The sequence below is a fragment of the Rhipicephalus microplus genome, unplaced genomic scaffold (genome assembly GCF_043290135.1).
Source record: "Rhipicephalus microplus isolate Deutch F79 unplaced genomic scaffold, USDA_Rmic scaffold_28, whole genome shotgun sequence".
NCBI lineage: Eukaryota > Metazoa > Arthropoda > Arachnida > Ixodida > Ixodidae > Rhipicephalus > Rhipicephalus microplus.
Genome location: NW_027464601.1, coordinates 113,400 through 139,689, shown reverse-complemented (window position 1 = coordinate 139,689; position 26,290 = coordinate 113,400). Strand labels below are relative to the sequence as shown.

Sequence of the window (26,290 nt, the reverse complement as noted above, 5' to 3'; positions counted from 1 at the left end):
TGCATTCAGTACAGCATGGATACTCGTTATGTACATTACTTGCATGCACCTCCCGACTAATGAAAAAAAAACGCGACTTCTCGTTGGTCCAACGTCTCGTCTGATGCATTTCTCGTCACTACTTCATTCAAGTACATTCATTCATTCAGTTTCATTCAAGTACCAACAGGAAAAAAAGATTACTCGATATGTTATTTGAAATTTACGAATATTCACTCACTCGTACTAGCATTCTCCCACTTTAGTGAAACACTCATATACCGGGTGGCAGCCTTGCAGTAAGAAAAGCCATTCTTGTTTTGAACGCCAATATGTTGTTTCATTTTATTCGGGTTTGCATGCACAAACACGTAGCACAATAATATTCCAATATAATGAAGGCATTTATTGTTTTTATAGATTTAGCATAATATTTTCATGATTACTGCATATAAATACTGCATCTAAGAAGCATCTGGTGTCACAGTTGGCTGAGTATTTATTTAGCCGAAGGCTCTACCAAACTCTTCTAGTTATTAACAGAAAACTGTACTATCTTTATTAGCACTGGGCTGCCACGGGTAGGTATACCTTTCGAAATTAATAAATAGGTGAGTTTAATAAATACTTGCGAACACATTGTGCAGTTTTCTTGACACAGTGTCATATTTCACGCTCGTGTACAGGAACATATGACTGAATACCCATTATATTGTGTACGTTGCAGTTTCAAAAGTTTGCCGGATGCCATCTAACCGCTGTCGCCGTTTTAGGTCAGTTCCGTATGACTCCTATTGCAACAGTTCTTATAACGAGTAATATAAATAAATAAAATATAAGCAAATAAATACATTACATTAATAAAATACCTAAATAAATGTAAAACAACAAGAAATATTCAGGCTCAATGCTTTATTTCAAGGCTCATTTCAGCTTTCATTTAGGTTCTCCTGAACAGGCAAACTCAACATAAATGTTTTGGTGGTTCATTGAGCTGCATCTTCAATCTCTTCTGTGCGCGGCCTGAACATGACTTCCAGGCTGGTTGCAAGAGGGCACATACTTAGCGCCGCTGAAAAAAACAACAACAAAGGCATGATGGTCATGCGTGGTGTTATGCGATCGTTTACAGCACGCAATTATCTATGTATTAGTAAGAAAACAGGCAATATCATAAGCGAGCGCTCTTGCGCTTGTATCGTACATGTATATATTTACGCAGCGTACTTTATGATGTTCGTTTCTAAATTAGCTCGACAGCTATTTCAGATCGTAGTCATATGTACGCCTACTTAGCGAAAAGGCTGTGTCTCCACCTCACTGTTATAAAGATAATTTCTAAATGTGAAGCATTTCTTGGCCAACTTTAGTGACATTGAGCGTATCTATCTATCTATCTATCTATCTATCTATCTATCTATCTATCTATTTATCTATCTATCTATCTATTTATCTATCTATCTATCTATCTATCTATCTATTTATCTATCTATTTATATAGCCGCCTGCGACTTATAGCGCTCCTGACCGTTTAGATTTTGGTAACAATACGAAACCTGGTGTGATATAACATCACTGTATTGCAAACATAACTGACTAGTCCTAATTTAAAAATCATAACATGTATGTCATAAATGTCATGATTTACAAGTCATAGTCTTGATGCTTTTGTGGTGGTTTTATTCACTTGATATGTTGCAAAACTGGTATGGCATGACATGACTGCATGGCGAACACTCGCAATATGCGTTTCATGTCATGCGTGATATGCGTATCATGTAACAACATGTGTCCTATCAATCATGACATGCGTGCCATGTAACAGCATGACTACATGCCACACTCTTGATGTGCTCACGGCCGTTTCGCTAGCTTTGCATATACCGAAATTGGTATTACGGGACATGAATGGATGGCAAAAGTATGTGACTGGTGCAAACATGATAATCATGAGATGCGCGTCATGTAATTACATGACTACATGCCATGCTCATGATGCGCTAGCGGCCGTTCCGCTACCTTCCCATGAATTAAATTCAGTAATTTTCCTATCCCCGAGGGCTTCGCTGCAGTTGAGCTAACAATATTCAGACAGAACGCACAACATTATACTGAAGTATATTTAACACTAATAAAATTAGTGCTTCACATCAATACTTGAAGTTCAATAAAATATACAACCTTCCAATAAAAGAAAAAGCATGGGTACCTCATTTGCTCCAACCCAGTGAATATATTTATGGGAATTCTAGAAACCAAAGTCCTGTCTCACTGTAAGAGGAAACCTGACACGTACCTTCGCGACTTAGCTGACATATGTATATTATGGGGACATGGGCGCGAAACCTAGATAAATTCACTTCATTGCTGAACTCATTTCATACAACAATAAAGTTCACCTCCGATGCCTCGACTAAGCGCCTCAACTTTCTAGACACCACCATTTATCTTGAAAATGGTGTACTATAGTCAACACTGAAAAAAAAACATTTCACAAGCAACAATACTAAGAAGATACAAGCTACCACCAGAGATACTGTAAAAAGGGCATTTTCAAGAGTCAGGTAAGAAGGTTACGCCGCATATGCATAAAAAACAAAGATTACGTAAAAAGACTTACCACTCTAAAACGATCACTAAGAGATAGAAACCAACCTGGCACATTCCTTTACAAAGACTATACGGACGCACTGGAACTGTACCGCAATGAAGCACTACAACCGTGCTCTTAAAGCACACCAACAGCAACTACGCCTTTTCTTACTACAAAGTCTTTTAATACTTTCCTGAAGATAAACATCCTCACATAATATTATCCCATTTCAACAACCAACCAGAAACTTTAAAAATTTTTCCCAAACCGCCTTAGGTCGTCTACAGACGCGACGCTATCTGCAAAGATACGCTTGTTCACACAAAACTTAAAGCAATGACTAGGACAACGTCTGGCCCCTGTGGCTGGCCGAGAAGCTCAACCTGCAAACATATACAGCTGGCAACCAACGTAGAAGCATAACATTTGATTACATCCAAAAGGTGACATCGAGCTTCACCTGTACTTGTACCAACCTACTATACTGTCTCGAGTGTGGCACTTGGCGGAAATAATATATACGCGAAACTGGGCAGCCAATTCATGTAAGACTGAATGGCCACCGTGCAGACACAAAGCACAGTTTACCAAAAAGTCGTAGCCGCTCACTTCAATACACAGGACCACAATGTCGACGAAGCATAACTCTACGTTTTAATAACAAAATTACGATCACCTCGGAAAACTAAATGCACGGAATCATATTTGATACAGAATTTTCAGTCGCTCAGTCGCTACACCCGTCAGGAATCAATGCAGCGTGCGGCAATTTGGAGTTGCTAAGGCCATAGCACAATTGGAGCAATATTTACAAAGACATATACACTCAGCCATCAAATAGACATAATTGGTATTACATGAAATCCCTCATAGTGTACATATTGTACCATTGTTATTCTCTTTGAGATTTTATTTCAAATATAGGCATGCTTTTGTCTATATACAACTACGAAGTTTTTTATTTCTAGAACTTGCAGCCACTGCTTTATTTTCTCGCTTTTAAAACCACTCCTGCCGCGCATCGTTAGTCATTGCCAACACGGAGAGTTCTCTGCGTCACCTTCACCCCGCCCCCACTTTTTTCCCCGTTTCTTAGCCTTAACGTCCCACCTATCCCCACCTTGCCTCATTCATTTCGTTTTTCTTTTCTTTTTCTCTTTGTGTGTCTTTTGTCGTTGCTCATTTCCGTATCATTCTCAATTACCCCTTTTTTCAGCCAACAGGCCGATAAATTGTTTAGGCGATTTCGCTGAGCGGGCCACCGATGAGGATATTCAAAAGATATTTTCGCCAATGACTGTCCCCAACAAAAACGTGATCTTATGACCCCATCCGGCATCACTTTCTTCTGGCATCTTGGCATATAAAAGTACGCCGCCTACCCCCCCCCCCTCCTTTCTTTGTAACCACGTTTCTTGTTATGAGTAGCACTCATAGTGTTTCGGGAACAGGCGTATACCACTACCGTCGGCAACCTATTGTAGTGGCCGGACGCGGTAACCGTCTGCCGGCTTCGAACTTTCAAGCTCTTTATATTTTTCGTGTTTATAGCGGACACTGCTTTGCAGCACACCCCTCCTAGTTTGCGTGTTTTTCTGCCTCTTTTTTCTCTGTTTTTCTTTTTTTCTCCGTTTTTTCTCTGTCCTACCTCATCCTCCAAGAATATTTTAACTTGAATATAAATACGACTGCATTCTTCTGATCTATATTTTTTCTCTTTCCAGCCGGCTATAGCCATCAGGGACCCGCGCCACCAACAGAAGATGACGTCACTCTTAACCTTCTTAAAACTAAAAGGCCAAAGATGACAAGGTGCCTTTGACGAAGATAGGTTCTTCTATTGAACCTTCGGCCAGCTCGTCCAAGGCACTTCTACAGTTCAACCTGACTATCCCACTACGTGTCTGCATCTGTCGGCTTCAATATAGATTTTGGATTTTGCAAGTTTTGAGCTGCTTGTCATTCTTAACGTGACCATGAATGAACTCTGGAATCGGCTAGACTGAAACCACTAAACTATCCCATGGGGCAACGTCAACACGATACCCCATCTGATCACGTCATCATTTCGTGACTGATTTCTGTGACCGTTGTCGCCATTTAAACGTCACGGTGCGAGATCATATTATGACATAATTGACGACAGAAGCTCGCGTGGCATTCTATCAAACCACCATGTTCTTGCAGCGAGCCATTTTTGCCTCTCCCCAAAACAAAAATGTTTCCAGTCTAAAAAACATGCCCCTAATCACAAACTTCTTGATTACTCTTATTTTATTGTATTCCATGTTTTCTATAAAACGACCAGTCACGTACATAGAACAACTATGTAATATTTCTTTTCAGGCATTCCAATAAACCGACCTAAACAACTTGTGCTCTATAAATCTTTGTCTCACCTAATTGTTCTCTCTATCACGTGTATGCACAGGTACGCTACAGATAAAGTTAATGTGGTTGGCAAATATTTAATGAAAAGCTGACTGATCATTCGCGTCGCTTTGTTTCACTTTGTTCAACCAGTATCTTAAGTTTTCATTGTCAAGTACGTTGCGGAAAGGCTGTGATATTTGAGGAATGGTGAAATGTGTTTGCTAAAATGCATGAGAAGTTTTACTCGGGAGGAGTACTTCGTACGGCATTTAGATGAAGATACTTCTGATGACTCAATGCGACGCTATTACTTAGTTTGGAAACATTCAGCAGTTTACAATAATATTAAACGCATGTTGTGCTCTTACAAGATTATAGGAGCACATTTCAGGCGTTTAAATTGACCTGCCTTTTGAATGTTCTCTAGTTAGATCGTTAAATTGTATACAGACATACATAGCAAAATACAATAAGCTTTAGTTCTCACTATTGTACTTCGAACCTCATTATTATATTTAATTCAGGTCTCATGTAGTTTTTATTATAGGAATGACGCGCTCGAAAGAGGCAACGCTCCCCGTGGTTGTAACTGCAAGCTTATGACACAACCATGCAGCACTATTACCTGGATCATACATTCTGCCTGGCAGGTACATGTCAGATAAAGGGTTTTTATAGCAGCTGGTCCACAATACTGATGAATCGCTGCATGGCTCCGGATCTCTCCTTTTATATATTAAAATTTGAGAGTTTGATTACCAGGCTTAGTTGAGCTACAAAAAAGCTGTTGTCTTGAATCTTTTGTGATACTTGGTTCAAGAATAAAATACCTTATCATCATGTGTATTTCATAAAGTCTTCGTCAATAAAAAATAATGGCTCTCGCGTTTAGGGCGTCTATTTCAATCTTCTATTTTTAGAGTGACTTATTGTCTTTCCGGATTTTTGTATATTCAAGTATTTTGTTATCTTTCTTTTTGTCAGGTCGCTGCTGCGCTAATGCAACGAATGAATCTTTTCTATTTGTCCAAAGCGAACACAAGTTTTGTTAGACTGTTTCACTACCCAGATTACATCATTCTATATCTTCAACTTGAGCAGTTTTTTCAAATTTCATACCAATGTTTATTTTCGCCCTGTTGCAACAACGTTTTATGAAAATGATGACACCCACTGATTATGCCTCAACGTAGCGAAAACTCACAATGACTGTTACCGGGGTACTTTGCACAAAACTGCATGCACCGTGAGCACGTGCCTCCCTGAAAACTGTGGTAAGTTGCTGACATCTGTTTTTAGCAAGCAGTCAATGTACTTAAGTCAACCACTAAAAAAACTGGAAATTCAAGGGCGCGCTATCTTTGTAAGATAATATATCAGAACTAACCGACAAACATTGTAAGTAAAGTATAGAATAAGTTATTAGAAGTAAATATAGGAATGTCAAGAATGAAAAATGGACAAAATGGCTACTTGCAAACGACGTGATAAGAATGTTCGACCTTCCATTAATTAATCCAAAGCTATACTACTCAGGCACAATGGCGATCAAGCCCCGTCCACTTTAAAGGATATATATTGGCATATAAACCTGAACCCGTCTGGTAGCGTCATCCGCTGCCATTATGGCAAGTCTAGAACACTGTATTTACGCAAGTTCGATGTCATATAGCTCGAGTTCAAAGATACTTCTGCATGCCACCTCTAGGCATCAAGTCTGCCAGAAAGGGACCCACGCTATGACTTCTGCAAGCTGTGAATTTACCTGCTAGTTTTCTTTGTTAGACCAATGGTGATGAGGAGAAACAGACGATAATGCCAAGAGAAGTACACAGGGCTGGCCGCCACCATAGCTCAGTAGCACCGAATAGGACGTGTTGCTCGAAAGTTGCAGCTTCCGATACTGGCAGTGGCACGTGATCTCTCCCTCCACCTTTTTATACGCCCATTACATTACTATTACCTCCGAGAACATCTCTTATACTTCTCTTGGTATTACAGCGTATTTTTTCGTTACGTCTGGTTCTGAAAAAAGGAATTTCTTTGAGAGACACTTATTTCATTTTTTGATCAAAGCAGCTGTCCCGTAGATTTGCGTGGCTGATGAGGTGGGGGTATCTGATAAACCAAGACTTGTGCCGGTGGCTGATCTTTGGGCGATCCCTAACAAAGGATCCAATGTTCCTCGCTGTAGTCTTGGTATTTAATCATTTAAAAGCGGCACATGCGTCAGATTTTATATGCGCGATCTCGAAGGTTACAGTCTTATCCAGGGAGACTGTGTCAGTTCCAGAATAACGTTACTCTTTGTGTTGGCCGCTAAAGATTTTTCGAACAGTCTAAAATAACCAAGAAAAAAAGTCGGCCTTCTGGCACAGCGCATGCAAGAAATGTTTACACGTGTAAGGTGCAAGAAAAACGGAGAAAAAAACTCAAGGAATGTCTTTGTTTCTCAACTTTGGTATTTACTACTCTAGTTTATCGCGCTGCGTGTTTCAGTACAGCTGCATAGCCTTGCAAATAGTCTTCGTTTGCCAAGGTGTCTGACGCATACTTTTAAAATAAGCTGAAAACCCAGCTTGCGACAATAATTGAACAAAATTACCAAACTGCCCTACAGAGCATCAAGAATGTAAAAGTTGGCGACGCCGCGTTTTACCAGTCTTGATTTGACTTACTTAAAGGGCAACTTGACTCAAAGCTCCTTGTAGCGGCACCAGTTCGTCCCCCGTAGCCATTGTAGTGTGTAAAAATTATAACGATTTGACCTCCAAGGTGGTGCCAATGAGAGATTTCTTCTTTGCGTTGTTGAACAATAAAAGACAGTGCTCAATGTACATGCCAATGGCTGCTGATGGGGTATGATAGACAAGAGCATTCGGCTTTTAGTTAACACGAACGCTGTGATCCCCATTAGCAGCCATTGGCATTTCCATTGAGCACTTTCTGACAGGAAAAGGTTTCTACATTATACTCGCTGGGCGAAACCTCCTTGGTTTTTGAAAGATTTAGCGAGCGTAGGGCCGCCTTGCCATGAATACAATGAACTAGTATATACCATGAACACGAGGTGGTTAACGGTGGGAAGTAGATATAAAGCGCAAGCAGTAAGAAAGTAAAAGCCGAATTCTCTTTCTCTCATTTCTCATTGGCAGCCATTTGCATGTACATTGAGCACTATCTGACAGGAAAAGGTTGCTGCGTAACACTCACTGTGCGTAACCTCCTTGGTTTTAGAAAGCTTTAGTGAGCGTTGGGCCGCAGTGCCATGAAAACACTGAACCAGTAAATACCATGAACTCGAGGTGGTTAAAGGTGGGAAGTATACCCGAAGCGCAAGCCGCAAGAAAGTGTGCACGTGCCACCTCACGTTTAGTACTTGGATTGTCCACTGGATGGCGGTGCTTCTATATGGGGATATATGATGAAAAGATGCGAGATGGTGGTATTTGGAGTGTTGAATAGATGGAAGAACGGACACACAGACAGATGCATAGATGGACGCATCAACGGACATAGGGGCGGATGCATGGACGAACGCAGGGACGGACTCAGGAACAGACGCACGCACAGACCAGGCGGATGGACGCATGGAAGGTCAAACAGACAGACGCATGGACGGACGGAAGCAGGGACAAATGGACAGACGAATGCTTCGCCCCACTCTCCATCATTCACTCCGTGGATATGCTGCCATTTTTTTTCTTGATTCCTTGCTTGTTGTTGATTTTCAAGGCTTTGCATCATATTTTGTCCGTATAATGCGTGTTCTAGTAAAGTTAGAATATGATTGGGCATTGTGGGATCATGGAACGATTTGTACGCGCATTGGCGAAGAACAAGCGCTGGTTACAACGGGACGCAGAATGAAGGAAGGTAAGGGCGCTGTGCAATCCTTGCTTCTCTCTCTCTCTCTTTCTCTTGTGTGTGATGTTGTTTTTTGTTATAACGTTGAGATACAACGAAAAAGCACTTTTTGCTTAAGCGAGAGTAAATGCGAGCGAAGTTACGCTTGTGCTTCCAAACGATGCGGTAGACTCCTACCGGCGCCTTTCCAGCAATAGCAGACCACGCAGCAATACCGATCAAACACTACCGCAGCGCCACCGTCTGGTCGGCGATTGCAGTACGCTGCTCCGCACCGCCGGAAAGCCAAGCGCTTTGCCAACTTACCATATCTAAAAGCGTTTCCCAGTGTCAGCGCCACACTGGACACTGGTCTAGTGGTTAAGGTACTCGGCTGCTGACCCGCAGGTCGTGGGTTTGAATCCCGGTGTCAAACAGGTCCCGTTAATTAGGGAGGCGATCGCCGGGCTAAATCTAAGGACCGAAGTATCGGCCCCCCGAACCGCACCACGAAAGCGTGGACAATTTAGAAGTGGTCCTTTTTGGCGCGCCAGCGGACGCCGGCTGTGGCCCAAAGAACAAGTCTGAGCCGAGAGTTGATAAAAGAACAAATTGTATTCTCAATAATGGCAGATCGAAAACAATACACAAAAATGCACACTCCACAATAGTTGCATACAATATGTCACCAATCAAACAACGTACTACACAGAACAATCAGCCACACTTGAAACAACGGACACAGACAACAATACGCACTACAATGCAGTCGCATGCATTGAACAACCAAGACACCTAAAGACTAAAGAGATAGAAAACCTATTCAGTCCTAAATTCTTGGAACAAAAGTCTGGATGATACTCATCCGAGAATCACTCACTCAAAGTGCAGCGTTGTTGCCGTTCCGCGCCCTCGAAGTTTCTCTTCCAGGAAATCTCGCGTCTTCGATTGGCCACTCTCCAAGCTTCAAACTTCTTCGCCCGAACACGTCGGCTTCACACACGCAGCTGTCGCCACGCGTCTTCGCTCGATAGCGGTAAACACACTCTCTTGCCTGTAGCTCGGGCCTTCACCCCTCAGGTGGAAATCCTCTTCATCTCCTGTTTCGTCCCTACGGACGAAACCTTCGCCGACTACACGGCGGAATCCCTTCGCACTCTGGCGTTAACTTCCGTCTTCTCCTGCTCTGTCGTCTCGGCCGCTCGATTAAATACCTTCCGCGCCACATTCTAGAAAGTTCTCGTCATTTCGTCGGCGCGATACGCAGCGAAGGCTGGGGAGAGGCGCGAGACTGTACGGGGGCCGTCCCCGACAGATGAGTCAACCCGGCATACACGCCCCGTTCCTTCTGGAAAAATCGAGTGCTTGCTCGGCCGCCGCTGTGGGGTGAGGGGGTTCACCGGCAAGCCACGCTTCCGAGGGGAGAGCGCGCGCCCGGGGAGCCTTGGATGTTTGTTTTCTTTTTTTTAGGGGCGAAGCTCCTTAGGGCGTGGGCTGTGCGTCCCCTGTAGCCTGTATGTAGCCACCTCTAGTTTAGTTCTTGCAGTGTTCACTAGATGGCGGTACCGTCCCCTGTATGTAGCCACCTCTAGTTTAGTTCGTGCAGTGTTCACTAGATGGTGGTACCGTCTCCTGTATGTAGCCACCTCTCGTTTAGTTCTTGTAGTGTTTACTAGATGGTGGTACTTGTAGCTGATGATGAAAAGATGCAATATGTTATAAACTAGAAAGCGGTACTTGTAGTTGATGAAAGACGCGAGATCTTATAAAATAGGAATGTTCACATATGGCGCGTGTCATTGGTTGAAGGCAATCGTTCGATTTAGTGCGGTGACGTACGCTAGGGGGAGCGTTGTAATAAAATCCTTTCGCTGTTGGCGCGCTCTCGGAGTCGCTGGATGGATAAGGCTGCACAGCGGAGAGAGCGCAAGGCGGCAGCAGCGCGCGCTCGCAGACAGAATCCCGATGTGCGAGCGCGCGAGGCAAGGGACATCGCAAGCCATCCATCGTCTAAGAACAAATAAAAGTTGATTTGTGTATATACACACACAGCGTTTCTCACGTCTTTACATGATGATCGACTGGGCGAATTACACGGAAGAGTCACAGTTTACCGATGAATCCCTCCGGAGCTTCGCCCATTCATCATCATTCACCCCGTGAATATGCCGTAATTTTTTTCTTTTGACCTCGCGGCGTTTCTCCCGCCCGTTATCGCAAGAATTTGGCGGCGCGCCCATTTTTAGCGCTCGTTCTGTGACACTGCCCCCCACTTTAAAAATATTATCTCATAATATTCAAAACCACACAAACGAGGAGCGCGAACAGTCACCACACACTCTGAAACACTGTAACACAAACCCTCGCTCATGACACTTCACATTCGCAATAGATCGCTCAACACAATCTTACAATGTAGTTCAATTCCACAACACATTAAATATAGCCACAGGTACACGACTACAACACTTCATCACTCATTCCAAACAATACAAACGTACAAAGTTCTCTCATTACAACAATCATACAACACTATACATCACATCACAGCACAAACACTTCGACACTTGTGACACAGGATAACACAACATTAACACAACATATGGCACTCAGCACTGCCAAACACATTTTGATTCGACCTCAGCACCTATCCTGTGTATTTCGAGCTGCGCTTGCGTCCTTTCTTGCGGTGCTCGCTCGATCTTTTCTTGGTTTTCCTTGTTCTTTTTCGGCGAGCCTTTTCCAATGACGGTATCTGAGGCAGCGTCTCGGCCATCGTTGTCACTTCCGACCCTGCTAACGGGTCATGACGTTAGACGGGTCCTGTCTGTTTATTTACCAGCTTGTTCATGTCTCTACATTTGGCCGGCTGGCCAACACCGTCTCCTTTGCACTGTCGGTCGGTTGAGGTCGTGCCGACGTAAGTCCAGTTGCCCGGCCCGTGAACTCGTTCAACACGATCATCTTATCATTCATAGTCCCTTGCACCGCGGCTTCACCTTGGGCTCGAGTGGGATCCGTCACGGGTTGCTCCTTCACTGTATCTCGTGGTCACTGGGTTGGCGAGGGCTCTATCTTAAGGTGTTCTCCCAAACATTCCGGATCATTCGGTCCTCGCGCCCCGTCGATGTTTCCGATGACAAGGTCGTAAAGGGGGGTCGTCATACATAGAGCCGTAACCTTCCCGCTGAAGTATGGGCTTTCGACCTCAATCTCTGCTTCGGGAAGCATCCGAACTGTACGGTCAATTAAGCAAATCGGTTTCGTTTTGCCGGTTAACTCGCTTTCCCCTACCAAATTTCTCCGCACGATAACAGTGGAGCTGCCGGTATCTCCTAACACAGTAATCTTTTTGCCCGCAACTTTTCCAGGCAGCGTTGGCATTCTTTTCGTAACACCGGTTGGCTGTTTTGACATTACAGCACCCACAATAGGAATTTTCTCCCCATTCTTCAACTCTACGAATCCATCGGTGACGGCATTATTATCAGATTTCGGTGCCACTTGCACACAGGATACCTGGTGAGTTTGACACGCTCCGTTTCGACATGCGTCGGCTTTGTGCCCAGTCTGACCACACTTAAAACATTTTACGGCCGTAGGGCTCGAAAAGATCGTTCGACAGTTTTTCGCGCGATGACCCACTCGGTTGCACAGAAAACATCGCGGAATGCTCTCTGGTGCACGCTTCTTTTCTTCGGGAGCCAATTTCTTCGAATCATCGGGAGAATCCTTCTTGACCTTGGCCAAATTTGTTCCACCTTGCGCTTCCAAGAATTGATCAGCCAATTCAAGCATTCCTTCAAGTGAGTCAGCCTTCCTCTCTTTCAAGTGCAGTGACAGGCTTGGGTGGCAACTAGTAAGAAATTGTTCTCTAATTAGGAGCTCTCTAAGCTGATCGTACTCCTGCGCTGTCCCTGAAAGTTCAATCCATCTGTCGAAATAATGACAAAGTCGGGCGGCATACTGCGTAGCCGTCTCACCATCAGCTGGCTTTCTTGTCCTAAATCTGTCCCGGAATCCTTCCACGGTAAATCTAAATCGCTTCAGCAAAGCAGCTCTCACCTTTGCAAAGTTGGCTGCATCGGTCGGCGTCAGCCTACCGTACACACTGAGCGCTTCACCACTCAAGCAAGTACTCAAAGCAGTTGCCCATTGATGTTCCGGCCAATTTTGGCTCTTCGCAATCGTCTCGAATTGGTGAAGGTACGCGTCAAGGTCGTCCTTCCTTTCATCAAACGCCACGAGCAGCTTGCTTGGGTTCAAGCGGAAGCCATGATCTTCCCGTTCGCTACTTTCAACTCTAGGTTGGACGGGAGTTTCACTTCGCTGTTGCAACCGGAGCCGCTCGAGTTCCATCTCGTGCTGCGGCTGCAGTTCCTTTTCCTCTCTTTCTTCTTTCAGCTGTCGCTCCTTCGCCTCTCTTTCTTCTCTCGCCCTCTCAGCGGCCAGCTTTTCTCTCTCCAGCTCCAACTTCAATTGCTGCTCTCTTTCTTCTCTCAGCTGTCGCTCCTTTGCCTCTCTTTCTTCTTTCGCCCTTTCAGCGGCCAGCCTTTCTCTCTCCACCGCCTCTTTCTCCTTGTGGCTTACCCACTTCCGTAGTTCGGCGCCAGAAAGCCCCATCTTCTCACCAAGAGCGACTAACTTTTCGAGATCCATTGTGTCTCGCAACTCGTAAATAAAACCTTGCCGCGTGCAAAAAGTATCTGCCTAAATCAGTCTATCAGAACACTCCCCTGCACTCGTTAACGAGAACACTGAACAACACACAAAATTGTTCCGATAGCACTATCAACAACTCGTGGCTCTTTCTCGCTACTTTGGACACACTGTGCACCAAAAGGTCCTGTCGCGGACGCCAGATTAATTGTCACACACAGGTCCCGTTAATTAGGGAGGCGATCGCCGGGCTAATTCTAAGGGCCGAAGTATCGGCCCCCCCGAATCGCACCACGAAAGCGTGGACAATTTAGAAGTGGTCCTTTTTGGCGCGCCAGCGGACGCCGAATGTGGCCCAAAGAACAAGTCAGAGCCGAGAGTTTATAAAAGAACAAATTGTATTCTCAATAATGGCAGATCGAAAACAATACACAAAAATGCACACTCCACAATAGTTGCATACAATATGTCACCAATCAAACAACGTACTACACAGAACAATCAGCCACACTTGAAACAACGGACACAGACAACAATACGCACTACAATGCAGTCGCATGCATTGAACAACCAAGACACTTAAAGACTAAAGACATAGAAAACCTATTCAGTCCAAAGTTCTTGGAACAAAAGTCTGGATGATACTCTTCCGAGAATCACTCACTCAAAGTCCAGCATTGTTGCCGTTCCGCGCCCTTGAAGTTTCTCTTCCAGGAAATCTCGCGTCTTCGATTGGCCACTCTCCAAGGTTCAAACTTCTTCGCCCGAACACGTCGGCCTCACACACGCAGCTGTCGCCACGCGTCTTCGCTCGATAGTGGTAAACACACTCTCTTACCTGTAGCTCGGGCCTTCACCCCTCAGGTGGAAATCCTCTTCATCTCCTGTTTCGTCCCTACGGACGAAACCTTCGCCGACTACACGGCGGAATCCCTTCGCACTCTGGCGTTAACATCCGTCTTCTCCTGCTCTCTCGTCTCGGCCGCTCGATTAAATACCTTCCGCGCCACATTCTAGAAAGTTCTCGTCATTTTGTCGGCGTGATACGCAGCGAAGGCTGGGGAGAGGCGCGAGACTGTACGGGGGCCGTCCCCGACAGATGAGTCAACCCGGCATACACGCCCCGTTCCTTCTGGAAAAATCGAGTGCTTGCTCGGCCGCCGCTGTGGGGTGAGGGGGTTCATCGGCGAAGCCACGCTTCCGAGGGGAGAGTGCGCGCCCGGGGAGCCTTGGATGTTTGTTTTCTTTTTTTTTGACCTTGCGGTGTTTGTCCCGCCCGTTATCGCAAGAATTTGGCGGCGCGCCCAATTTTAGCGCTCGTTCTGTGACACCCGGCTGCGGCGGCTGAGTTTCCGATGGAGGCGGAAATGGTGTAGGCCCGTGTGCTCAGATTTGGGTGCACGTTAAAGAACTCCAGGTGGTAGAAATTTCCGGAGCCCTCCACTGCGGCGTCTCTCATAATCATATAGTGGTTTTGGGATGTTAAACCCCACATATCAATCAATCAACACTGAACACTGGTCCAGTAATCAGGTTTGGCGCTGGGCCAGTGCCACTGGTTTTTGCGATACAGAAGGTCAAAATACGAACATTCATGGGTCAGTTTTGATCTAAACTACACTCTAACGATTACTAGGCTCTTTCTAACTCAATATCTACAATCTTCACTGAGTCTCGCAGAAGAAGTACGGCCCTAAGCCTAGGAATCGTTTCGATTAGAGTTAAGTGCTGCGGATGTCGTATGCGTAACGTAAACGAGTAGGACACTAAGTACTTCCAAACTATACAGGGACAAAACCTACAGTTTTCAGTGAGCAGTACACATGAACGCTGTTTTCGAAATAGGTATTACAAGCCGCATAGCGAGTCGCTATGATTGTCGTGACACATCTGCAGCTACGCTAACAAGCTTTGCGGCAAAACGTGGCAGATGAATGTGATGCAACGCAACCCGCAAAAATTAACCTAACAATCACCTGTTTAGTGCGAGCACGAAGAGACGAAGCACTGCGTATGTAAACGGTCTAATCAAAATATTGAATACGCGAATTTCTTTTAAAATGAAAAAATACATACATTCTCGTCTTTTATTGTCGTCTCACTTTTTTATTGTTTTCTTTTTTCACTGCGCCCGTGTTTCAGCCTTAATTACGATGTGCGCATGATCAAGAATTAAAAAAAAACTAAAAGCCAGATTTCGGCCGATAATGGTTGTCCCAGTGTGCAGAGCCAGCGTGCCTCGGGCAACGTGGCACTGCCCCAGTGTCACCGCCACACTTGTCCAGTAATCAGGTATGGCGTTGGGCCAGTGGCACTGGTTTTGGAATAGGATTGCGCTGATGTTAAAGTGACATATAAACCTTTCTCATTCGTGCTTTGCATATCATCAATTCTCACAGTACGTTCGATCTGCATATTTTTATAATTTTGTAGCAGATATCTTATGCAATATTTTTGACTAAACATTTTCTAATTATCCGGGAGAAAATAGGGGCATAATGAGACTCCGTTATTTAAAACACTGGCGGTTCAAGCAAAAGCGCGTCAAAATGTATTCAGTACAGCGTGGATTGTCGTTATGTACATTAGTTGCATGCACCTCTTGATTTATGGGAAAAAAACACGACTTCTCGTTGGTCCGACGTCTGATTCTCTGGGGCGTTTCTCGTCACTACTTATTCGCAAAATATTCTTTCTTTCAAATATGTACAGTTTCATTCAAGTACCGACAGGAAAAAGAGGTTACTCGGTATGTTATTTGAAATGTTCGAATATTTGCCCACTCGTACTCTAGCATTTTCCCAGTTTCGTAAAACACTCATAACGGGTCGCAGCCTTGCAGTAAGAAAAGCAATTCTTGTTTTGAACGCCATTATCTTGTTTCATTTTATTCCCAATTGCATAGGCAAACACGTACCATAATATTATTCCGGTATAATGAAGGCATTTATTGTTTGTATAAATTTAGTATAATATTGTCATGATAACTGCATATAAACACTGCATCTGAGAAGCATCTGTTGTCATAGTTGGCTGAGTATTTAAATAATCAAAAACACTACCAAAGTCTTCTAGCTATTAACAGAAAACTTTACTATTTTCAATAGCAGTGGGCTGCCACACGTAGGTATATCATTTGAAAGTAATAAATAGGTGAGTTTATTAAATGCTTGCGAACATATTGAGCAGTTTTCTTGACAGAGTGTCATACTTTACGCTCGCATACAGGAACATCTGACTGAATACCCATTATATAGTGTACGTTGCTGCTTCAATAGTTTGCTGGTTGCCATCTAACCGCTTTCGCCGTTTCAGGTCAGTTCCTTGTGACTCTTATTGCAACAATTCTTATAACAAAAAATATAAATAAATAAACTATAAGCAAATAAATACAATACATATTTAAAATACCTAAAGAAATGTAAAACAACAAAAAATATTCAGGCTCAATGCTTTATTTCAAGACTGATTTCAGCTTTCGTTTCGGGTCTGCTTAACAGGCAAACTCAACATAAATGTTCCGGTGGTTCATTGAGCGGCATCTTAGATCTCTTCTGTACGCGGCCTGAACATGACTTTCAGGCTGGTGGCAAGAGGGCACATACTTAGCGCCGCTGAAAAAAAAATGTATGATGGTCGCGCGTGGTGTAATATGAACGTGTACAGCACGCAAGGATCAATATATTAGTAAGAAAACAGGCAATATAGTAAGCGTACGCCCTTGCGCTTGTATCGTACATAGATATATTTACGCAGCATACTGAATCGTGTTCGTTTTTATATTAGCTCGACAGCTATGTCAGTTCGTAATCATATGTACGCCTACTTAGCGAATAGGCTGTGCTTCCACCTCGCAGCTATAAAGATAAGTTCTAAATGCGAAGCTTTTCTTGACAAAGTTTAGCGACTTTGAGCGTATCTACCTATCTATCTATCTATCTATCTATCAATCTATCTATTTATCTATATATCTTTCTATATATATATCTATCTATCTATCTCTCTGTCTATCTATCTATCTAGCCACCTGCGACTTATAGCTCTCCTGGCTGCTTAGACTTTGGTATCACTACGAAACTTAGTATGATATAGCAAGACTGTATTACGAACATAGCTGACTAGTCATAACTTCAAAATCATGATATGTACGTCATAAATGTCATGATTTACAAGTCATAGACTTGATGCTCTTGCGGCAGTTTAATTCATTCGATATGTTGAAAAACTGGTATGATATGACATGACTGCCTGGCGAACACAAGTGGCGTCCGTGTCATGTCATGCGTGATATGCGTGTCATGTAACAACATGTGTCATATCAATCAAGACGTGCGTGCCATGTAACAGCATGACTACATGCCACACTCATGTGCTAAGGGCCGTTTCGCTAGCTTTGCATATACCAAAATTGGTACTACGGGACGTGAATGGATGACGGAAGTATGTGACTAGTGCAAACATGATAATCGTGATTAGCGAGCGGGTCGTGTAACTGCATGACTACATGCCATGCTCATGATGCACTTGCGGCCATTTCGCTAGCTTCCCATGAACTAAATTGGGTAATATCCCTATACCCGAGGGCTTTTCTGCAGTTGAGCTAACGATATTCGGGCAGAACGCACAACATTGTATTGAAGTATATTTCACTCTACTAGAATCAGTGCTTTTAAATCACTACTTCAAATACGCGCAAAACAACAACCTTCAAACAAAAGAAACAAGCATGAGTACCTTGTTTGCTCCCACCTAGCGAATATATTCATGGGAATTCTAGAAACCGAATTCCTGTCTTATTGTGGGAAGAAAGCTCACAAGTACCTTCGGTACTTACCTGACATATTTATATTATGGGGACATGGGCGCAAAACCTAGATAAATTCACTTCATTGCTGAACTCATTCCATACAACAATAAAGTTCACCTCCGATATCTCGACTATGCGCATCAACTTTCTAGACACGACCATCTATCCTGAGAATGGTGTATTAAAGTCAACTCTGTAAAAAAAACATTTGACAAGCAACAATACTAAGAATATACAAGCTACCCCACGAGATACTGCAAATAGGGCATTTTCAAGAGTTAGGCAAGAAGGTTACGCCACATATGCATAAAAACGAAGATTACGTAAACAGACTTACCGCCCTAAAATGATCACTAAGACAAAAAAACCAACCTTGCACATTCCTTTACAAAGACTATACGGACGCACTGGAACTGTACCGCAGTGAGGCTTACAACCGTGCTCTAAAAGCGCACCAACAGCAACTACGCCTCTTCTCCCTACAAAGTTTTTCTATTGCTTTCCTGAAGATAAACAACATCCTCACAAAATATTATCCAATTCTAACAACCAACCAGTAACTTGAAAAAAATCTTTCCCAAACCGCCTTAGGTCGCCTACAGATGCCATGCTAACTACAAGGATATGCCTGTTCACTCAAAACTTAAAGCAAAGACTAGGACAACGTGTGGCCCCTGTGGCTGGCCGAGATGCTCAACCTGCAAACATATACAGCTGGCAACGAACGTAGAAGCACAGCATCTTTTTACTTTCACAAGGTGATTTGGAGCTTCACCTGTACATGTACCGACCTACTATACTTTCTCGAGTGTGGCACTTGTCAAAAACAATATATAGGCGAAACTGGGCAGCCTATTCACGTAAGACTCAATGGCCACCGTGCAGACAAAAAGCACAGTTTACCAAACGTCGTAGCCGCTCACGGCAATCCACAAGACCACAATGTCGATCATGCTGAGCTTTACGTTCTATATACTAACTAATTTCCGATCACTTGAGATTCTAAATGCAGGAATCGTATTTGATACACGGATTTCAGTCACTCTGTCGCTATATCCAATGGGAATCAATGTAGGGTGTGGCAATTTCGTGTCGCTGAAATTCATGGCGAAATTGCAGTAATATTCACAAAGAAAAAATGCGTTCAGCCGTCAAATACACATAATTGGTATTACACGAAATCCCTTATGTCTACATATCGTACCATTGTTATTCTCTTTGAATTTTTTTATTTTAAATATAGACATGCTTGTGTCTATATACAACTATGAAGTTTTTAATTTCTAGAACTTTTCAGCCACTCCTTTCTTTTCTCGCTTGTAAAACCACTTCTTCGGCGCATCGTTTAAGTCATTGCCAACACAGAAAGTTCTCTGCGTCAACTCAATTATCCCCCTTTTTTCCCGTTTATTAGCCTTAACGTCCCACCTATCCCCACCCCGCCTCATCTATTCCGTTTTTTCTTTTTTTTTCTCTCTGTTTATCTTTCGTCGTTGCTCATTTCCGTTGCATTCTCAATTACCCTTTTTTTCAGCCAACATGCCAATATATTCTTTAGGCAATTTCGCTGAGCGGCCCACCAACGAGGATATCCAAAGGATCATTTCGCCAATGACGGTCCCCAATAAAAACGTGATCTTTCGAACCCATCCGGCATCACTTACATTCGGCATCTTGGCATATAAAAGTACGCCATCTGCTTCTCTCCGCACCCCTACTTTTTTGTAACCACGTTTCTTGTTATGAGTACCACTCATAGTGTTTCGAGAACAGGCGTAAACCGCTATCGTCGGCAACCTTTTGTGGTGGCCGGACGCGGTAACCGTCTGCCGGCTTCGAACTTTCAAGCTCTTTCAATTTTTCGTGTCTAAGGCGGACACTGCTTTGCAGACCACCCCTATAAGTTTGCTTGTTTTTCTTAATCTTTTCTCTCCTTTTTTTTCTTTCTTTCTTCCTTTTTTCTCTGTTCTACTTCATCTTCAATGAATATTTTTACTTAAAATAAACGACGACTGCGTTCCTCCGCTTTATAGTTTTTCTCTTTCGAGACGGCATATGCCAGCAGGGACACGCGCCACCACCAGAAGATGACGTCACTATTAACCCTCTTGAAACTAACACGAAAAAAATGACAAGGTGCCTTTGACGCAGGCAGGTTCTTCTATCGAAACGTCGGCCAGCTCATTCAAGGCACTTCTACAGTTCAACCTGACTATCCCACTTCGTGTTTCTATCTGTCGGCTCCCATATAGATTTTAGATTTTGCATGTTTTGAGCTGCTTGTTGTTCTTAACGTGACTTTGTAATTTTTTCTGTTCCTGAAATATTGCACATAAGTGCTCAAGTATCTCTCGAAAGAGACGTTTCATTATTGTGTTATACCAACTGCTATGTGTGGTAAATACCACTTTCAAATGCGAAGCATTTCTTAGCCAACTTCGACGATTTTGAGCGTATCTAGCCGCCTACGACTTTTATCTCTCCTGGCCGTCTCGATAATGGTATCAATGTTCATACTGATATTACTTACCATGACTTATGGGAACAATAATTGTCTAGTCAAAACATGGAAATCATGATATGTATGTCATGAATGTCATGATTTAGAATTCATGATCTTGCTGCCATTGCAAGTGGTTTCGTTCACACGACATTTAGCAAAAGTAGTATTATATGACATGACTGCATTACAAACAGAAATCACAGACTCCTACCTGGTAACCATGACATGCAGGTCATGATTTTTATGTTATGACTAGCCACGGCTACACGGCACGCTCATGGTGTGCTCGTGGTCGTTTTGCTGGCTTCAAATACACAAAATTTTGTATTGCGGGACGGGAATGAATGAAAAATGTAAATCACACGTCCAAACATGACAACCATGAGTTGCGTGTTATGTAAAACAAGACTACAAGCTACACTCTTATCAAGGTCGCAGCCGTTTTGCTAGCTTCACATATACAAAATTTGGTATCAGATGACGTGAATAGACGACGAAGTTAAAAGACAGGCCCAAACATATAATCAAGATGTGCGTGTTATGTAAAACATGACTACATGGTACGCTCTTAGCGTGCTCCTTGACACTTCGCTAGCTTCTGTCCTTCCTCATTTATTTCTCCTTCTCCTCCTCCTCCTCCACACATACGACTTTTGGTTATATATGGCGTGAATGACACCTTAAAATGATACGTCCAATTAGTTTTCCATTAGATGACGTGAATTACACGTCCAAAAGTTGGTAATCTCGATATGCACATCATGTAAAAGATGACTACATGCAACGCACATAACGCGCTAGCAGCCGTTTCGTTGCCAGCATTTATAACAAGTTTCCTATCAGCTGTCGTGAATAGACGGCAAAGGTAAACGACACGCCCGAACATGATAATCATGACATGCGTGTCATGTAAAACATGACTCCATGCTACGCTCATGTCGTGCCTACGGCCGTTTCACTGGCTCCACATATACACAATTTGGTATTACGTGACGTGAATCGACGTCGAAGGTAAATGACACGTCCAAACATAATAATCTAAATATGCATGTCATATGAAACATGTCTACATGCTACGCTCAAAGCACGCTGACGGCTCTTTGGCTCATTCCACCTATATTAAATTTTGTATCGCATTATGTGAATGGACGATGAAGGTAAATGACACGTCCAAACATGATAGTCATGACGTGCATGTGATGAAAATTATCACAACATGCTACGCTCATAGCGTCCGCACAGCCGTTTCGCTAGCTCTACATTTCTCGTCACGCCCCGCCGTGGTGGTCTAGTGGCTATGGTACTCGGCTGCTGACCCGCAGGTCGCGGGTTCGAATCCCGGCTGCGGCGGCTGCATTTCTGATGGAGGCGGAAATGTTGTAGGCCTGTGTGCTCAGATTTCGGTGCACGTTAAAGAACCCCAGGTGGTCAAAATTTCCGGAGTCCTTCACTACGGCGTCTCTCATAATCATATGATGGTTTTGGGAAATTAAACCCCACATATCAATCAATCAACATTTCTCGTCATGTGACACTTAATTTTGTATCACATGACGTGAATAGACTACGAAGGAGAATCACACATTCAATCATAATGATCGTGGCATGGAAGTCATGTCCGGAATACTTTACGTCCACCTCTTAGCATTATGCTGACCTTAAAGTTACATATCAACTTCTCTAATTGGTGCTTCACATATCATCGATACCAACAGTACTTAACATCTGTTATTTTTTTTACTTATTATATTCAAAAACATTTAGTGCTAGCACAGACATGTATGCTAGTTTATGGCCTTGCTTTTTATAGTAATGGTGTCAAGTTCGCTTCGTCGATATACACACATCAGTAAGGTGCTGCTGATTCTCATTATCCTACTTTGTTTTTGGTGCGTAAAATATGACCAAATGAGATGGCACAACGCTAAAAATTTATTATATTTCGCGCCACTCTTTTTCGTGATAGGTCTTTTTCGGGTGAAATTCGTGTAGGTTTCCTGAAATTGAATTTTCTAGAAGTAACCTTAAGCAGGTGGCTTTACAATTCTTATTAAAGATAACATTTGTCATTCCTAAACTTACGCGATACAAAATGATCTTCAAACCCACAAAGGGTGGAAATAACATTCACGAAACTTCCTACCTATGACAGTGCCTATAAGCACAACGAGACTGATTTCTTGGCAACCTCTCATAATGTTATCCCCTGTGAAAAGCACACATCCAAAATTTGTGGGGAAATGCGTAGGAAATATAATTCAATGAAAACGTTGTATGACGTCAAACTATACTTGATGAATGATGAATAGAGACAACAATATGGGCTTAAAGTCTGATTTATAAAGTACCGAATTTATTGGATATGAAAATTTCACGCACGGAAAGATTGAACTGTGAAGAATTCTCTGGGACTTAACCGGGGCAGCATCACAACCTTAGGACGGTAGTCATGCTCGCTGCTTGGGCTGCCTTTTCTCGAAATCAAGATTCTTCCATATTTCGACGCCAGCGTGTTATATAACCCAAAACAACTAAATCACTATAAGGTAAAGGAATGATATCTCTACACGAAATAGTGACAAAGGTTTACTCAAAGGCAACGGTTAAACAGTGCGTTTAACAAGTCACATGCGCTTTTATACACAGTGATTGGCCAAGGAAAGCAATCATATTGAAGCTCGCCTGAAAAAAATCAACAGACAGATTAATCGAATGATATGCCACAGTCATTGAACACAATGCTATTTAGAAGGATGAGTATATTAGAGAATGAAAATGTAAATAAATTATATATGACTTAAATGTCAACCTCTCAGAAACACTAATAACGCATTATATTTCTTCTACACCTGTTTAAGAAATGACACGAACGATTTTATGTGATAATAGTAGTAACAAGAGCTCCAAAAATTTCATTAGGTAATCGGTAATTAAACTGTCAATGAATGAAAAACACATCTCACGCTGCGTATTTGTGTTAAACAAAAATATGATACAAATCGTGGATAATAATTCGTCCAACATGGAGCTTTGACATTGATATCAATAAAAAATAATGACGGCTCTATGTTTCAAGATAAAAGAATATCTTTAAGCCCTGTAGATAAGACGAAAGCTATCGAAAAAATTATTTGAAATCCTTCCCGGAAAAAATAATTTGCTTGACTTGTAAAAGTGCGAAAATGCGTTAGCAAATTTTCTCAGCCTCGTGCTTCGAAAATCTACTCAAATGTGCGACACTTGGCCTGGTAATTTCAAATTTCTTGCAGAATTTTCAAAAACAATTTTAAGCCCGCGTTTTTATCCATGTAAAGCTAGAAGAATGGTCTTCTTGGCAGCATTCTGCAAATCGGATAACTTCTGGTTTCTAACAATTTAGCCAACTATGATTTTCTTTCTTGTATACACATTTTGTGTTGTACTTTCAAGATCACGCTGCCTACATCGACGAATGGTGGAAGCTACAACGCTAATGTGATAACACAAAAGTTTCTTGTCCGCGATTCCAAGACGAGTAACAGGTTTAGGCTACGACATTACCAGAGGCCTTTATGGGCCTGAATAGAACATAAGGTGACAACGCATGCAAATGTTGCGAGTACTTTTATTTACTTAACAATCATGGCTTGTACGTACTTATTGGGTCTGCTGGCATTGTCTGGTCCAGCCTTTTTTCGTATCACCTATTTTTTATAACTAGTCCTGTTTCCGACGTGCTCCGAAAGTCACGTCTTACCTGAGGTACTTACCGGTCACCGCGAGAACGTTTTCACTTCTCCAGTGACGGATACTTTGATGTTGCATTCATCCACTAGCTTTACGAGAAGCACACAGCTGTTATTTTCTACACCTCTGTGTACTGTAAAATGTACAAAACAAGGACTGTCCCTGTTCATCAACCACTGCCTCGACATTTACAATGAAAGTTCCGTCTCTAAGGGTCCGGTCTCTACGGCTTAACCATATTCTTATGTGACCTGCGTTGGGAAGACGGAGGTCTTCCTCACAAAGCATACTTTCCCAACATGGTGAGCACTTACGAATGATATTCTCACGGGGTCGTGACGTGGCCGAAGACAGGAGATTTCGTGTTGGGATTTAACTGTTTATTTGGGCAAACCTGTGCCCAGTAAATGGAAAGTCCGATTACAGCAGCAGTCTTGCACAGATAGCAGTCTCGGACTGATAGCGGCGAACGGAGCGTCGGCCTTCGTTCAACAACCGACAAGCGGCGAAGCGCGTTGGCATTTATACTCTTGTCATCGAATGTTCTAGCGTTATCGCTGGCGGTGGCGTAGGTTCCAGAACAATCTGTACCGCTCGCACAGTGGGCGTGATCTTATCGAAATGATCTACTACAGTCCGGAACCTCCTCGAAAACTGCAGGCGCGGTTCGCGCTGAGAATCGTGTGGTGTTTTGGGACGATAACAAAAACTTGGGAAATACACAAGACAAGTCTGCCCCTTCATTCCTGCCAGTACTGTATCCATAACGCGTTGAAAAGTTGCAGGCGCTGAGCAAAGGCCCAAGGGCATCACCTTAAATTCGAAGAGGCCGTCCGGTGTAATAAACGCCGTTTTCTCCCGGTCTCTTTTGTCGACTTCGATTTGCCAATAGGCAGTCTTGAGGACCATGGACGAAAAGTACTTGGCGTTATGGAGCCGATCAAGTGCGTCGTCTATTCGTGGGAGAGGATACACGTCCTTTCTTGTGATTTTGTTCAGGCGGCGGTAATCGAGGCAGAAACGTAGGGTTCCATCCTTTTTCTTCACTAACACCACGGGGTATGCCCATGGGCTCTTGGACGGCTGGATAATGTCATCCCGCAGCATTTCATCAACTTGTCTCTTCATGGCCTCACGTTCTCGCGTCGAAACCCTGTACGGACTCTGACGGAGTGGTCTGGCTTTTTCTTCGGTTATTATGCAATGTTTCGTGATTGGTGTCTGCCGAATTTTCAATGACGACGAAAAGCAATCTTCGTATTGCAGGAGCAGGGCCTTGAGCTGTTCTTGCTTATCGTTCGGAAGTCTGGGACTGACGTTGAAAGCTATGGGAGGGGCTTGGTTCCTCTGAGCAGGTTCCGCAGAATCGGCGAGGGCGAAAGCATTGGTGGCTTCGACAATTTCTTCGATGTATGTGAGCGTTGTTCCTTTGTTCACATGTTTGTACTCATTGCTGAAATTCGTGAGCATAACCGTTGCTTTGCCTCCAACCCCCCCCCCCCAGCTCTGCAATTCCTCTTGCGACGCAAATATTTCGGGTGACCAACAGATGCTGGCTGCCTTCAACGACGCCTTCCAAGTCAGGTGATTTAGGAGCGCCGACTGAAATAATGACGCTTGAGCGAGGCGGAATGGTGACTTGTTCTTCCAGCACATTCAAGGCATGGTGTCCTGACGGCGTGCGCGGCGGTAGCGCTTCTTCTGTGGATAACGTTATCGACTTTGTTTTAGGTTGATGACAGCACCATGGAGGCATAAGAAGTCCATGCCAAGGATGACATCTCTCGAGCAACGGTGTAGGACT

At 43.3% G+C, this 26,290-nt stretch overlaps 1 long non-coding RNA gene across 1 annotated transcript; it reads right to left on the bottom strand.

Annotated features, from left to right (window-relative positions):
* Positions 1–874: 874 nt before the first annotated feature.
* Positions 875–22,968, bottom strand: LOC142786720 (uncharacterized). The gene is made up of 2 exons (XR_012889137.1): positions 22,904–22,968; positions 875–1,051 (listed from the first exon to the last, which is right to left on the bottom strand). It is a non-coding gene; the product is annotated as an uncharacterized LOC142786720 (long non-coding RNA).
* Between the last annotated feature and the right edge of the window lie 3,322 nt (positions 22,969–26,290).